This window comes from Tachyglossus aculeatus, chromosome 1 (assembly GCF_015852505.1).
Source record: "Tachyglossus aculeatus isolate mTacAcu1 chromosome 1, mTacAcu1.pri, whole genome shotgun sequence".
NCBI classification, from domain to species: Eukaryota; Metazoa; Chordata; class Mammalia; order Monotremata; family Tachyglossidae; genus Tachyglossus; species Tachyglossus aculeatus.
Window position 1 is genome coordinate 83,023,576 of NC_052066.1, and position 2,866 is coordinate 83,026,441.

General features: G+C 44.2%; 1 non-coding gene across 1 annotated transcript; it reads left to right on the forward strand.

Annotated features, from left to right (window-relative positions):
* The first annotated feature begins 1,628 nt into the window (after positions 1–1,628).
* On the forward strand, positions 1,629–1,761 carry LOC119934590. Its single transcript, XR_005452976.1, has one exon. It is a non-coding gene; the product is annotated as a small nucleolar RNA SNORA7 (small nucleolar RNA).
* The last annotated feature ends 1,105 nt before the right edge of the window (positions 1,762–2,866 follow it).

Here is a 2,866-nt window from a genome sequence, read left to right on the forward strand (position 1 = left end):
GCCCAGAGTGTTTCTGGACAAAGATAATCCAGGCAGCAGCATGAAGCATGGATTGAAGTGGGGAGAGACACGAGGATGGGAGATCAGAAAGAAGGCTGATGCCTTCCTCTTGAGCAACAGCTCTAACTTCTGAGCCAAGGGAGTTTCTGGAGAAGGAAGAATTCAGTTAATAATAATTAATAATTACGTGTCAATAGATCCATCAGTGGGAAACAGCATGGTGTAGGAGATGAGTGTGGACTGGGAGTCAAAAAATCATGGGTAAAATAATCCCGGCTCCATCAGTTGTCTGCCTTGTGGCCTTAGACAAATCACTTCATTCATTCAGTCAGTCAGTCATATTTCATTTCTCTGGACCTCAGCTCCCTCATCTGTAAAATGGGGATTAAGACTGAGAGCCCCATGAGGGACAGGGACTGTGTCCAACCCGATTTGCTCGTATCCACCCCAGCCCTTAGTACAGTGCCTGGTACAGAGTAAGCGCTTAAATACCACAATTATTATTATTATTCTCAATGGTATTTATTGAGTGTTTATTACATGCAGAGCACTATACAAAATGCTTGGGAGAGCACAATGCAACTGAGTTGGAAGACAAGCTCCCTGCCCACAACGAGCTTACAGTCTAGAGGGAGAGATAGATATTAATATAAATAAATAAATTACAAATATATACATAAGTACTGTGGGACTGAGGATGGGATGAATACCAAATCTTCAAAGTGTACAGAACCAAGTGCAGATACAGATTCAAGGGCAAGCACTGTACCAAGCACTGTGCCAAGCCCTTTGCCGAGCCCTGGGATAGATACGATGTCAGAGGAGGACAGAGCTAATCCCTCTCTCTGGACTTCTAATTTGAGGGCCCAGAAAAATATCAGGTGGCAGTCTTCCCTGCTACATGCTAAACCTCACAGCATTAAGCAGCATGTCACAGTGCTTGAAAAGTTCAGCTCCTCCTTCTAAAGGGCTGCCATCCTGATTCCTCAGCACTTTCCCTCTTATCTGCTTCCCATTTACATATGCGTAGCACTGTGGTAGGTACTGGGTGCAAAATATCATCGATTGATATATTGATGGATATTGGGTACAGTCCCTGTCCCACATGGGGTTCCCAGCCTAAGACAGAGGGGATCTAGAGGCTCCAACTAATCAGGCTTAGGCATGGTTGTCATTCATAGGTTCTATTAGCCTAAGGGTTTTCAGCTTAATAATAATAACATCAATTTATTATTAATAATGGCATTTATTAAGCATAGACTCTCCTTGACTGTAACCTCATCTCTAGATCATGAATCTTTGTGGGCAAAGACTGTGAGCCCACTGTTGGGTAGGGACTTTCTCTATATGTTGCCAACTTGTACTTCCCAAGCTCTTAGTACAGTGCTCTGCACACAGTAAGCGCTCAATAAATATGATTGATTGATTGATTGATTGCAAGGAACGAGTCGACCAACTCTCCCAAATGCTTTATACAGTGTTCTGTATATGAAAAGTACTCAATCAATACCATCGATTGATTGATTGATAGGTTCTGGGATAGACACAAGATAATCAAACACAGTTCCTTTCCTACACAGTGCTCGCAATGTAAGAGGAAGGAAAAACATGTATCTTACCCTTAATGATCCCTCTCAGGATCGCACCTGGAGAGTTTCTAGTACTCTACCAGTCTTGACTACGGAAGGGAGAGTCAAGCAGAGGCCTACCCATTCTTAGCTTGGGCAGTGGCTAGCGAGTGGAAGACAATCTGCTACAAGTCAAAACTCACCTGTGCTGGGCAGCAGAGGCATGGGAGAGAGTTGAGGGTGGAGACTCAAGTTTACTTTATGGAAGGAGGCAATGGTAAACCACTTCTATATTTTTACCGAGAAAACTCTATGGATAGACTACCAGAACAATTGCAGATTGGGGCGAGGAGTTCTCGGAGAGATGTGTCCATGGTGTTGCTGTGGGTTGGAGACGACTTGACTGCATAAGCCAAGATCCTTAATGAATCAATAAGTTAATGGTATTTATCTTGCGAAGAACACTAAGTTCTTGGGAGAATACACTACCAAAGAGTAGGCTTCGATGATACCTGTCCACAAGGGGCTTACGGATTAGAGTGTGAGATAGATATTGAAATAAGCTCCTGATGGATAAGTACTATGGGGTTGGGAGAGGGGTGAATATCCATGTGCTTAAGCAGAACAGACCCAAGTTCACAGGCAATGCAAAAGAGACTTGACACCTGTCCACATGTTTTGTTGTCTGTCTCCCCCTTCTAGACTGTGAACCTGTTGTTGGGTAGGGACCATCTGTATATGTTGCCAACTTGTACTTCCCAAGCGCTTAGTACAGTACTCTGCACACAGGAAGTGCTCAATAAATATGATTGAATGAATGAAAAGAGAGGGCTTAGATAGGGAAGTAAGGGCTTAGTTAGCAAACTGTATGTTTTGGGTTGTAGTAGGAGATCAGCAAGGTGAAGTATACCAATGACGGTAACAGCAGCACAAAGACAGAGACACAGAGAGGGTAAGTAACTTGCCCGAGATCACACAGCAGACCAGTGATGGAGCCGAGACTGGAGCATGGAGGTCCTGACTCCCAGAGCTGTGCTAATATTAATAATAATTGTAGTATTTGTTCAGCACTTACTATGTGCCAGGCACTGTTCTAAGCACGGAGGTTGATACGAGACAATTGGGTTGGACACAATTCCTGTCCCTCATGGGGATGACAGTCTTAATCCTCATTTTACAGATGAGGGAACTGAGGCCCAGAGAAGTGAAGTGACTTGCCCAAGGTCACACAGCAGACAAGTGGTGGAGTCGGGACTAGAACCCAGGTCATTCTGACTCCCAAGCCCGTGCTCTATCTA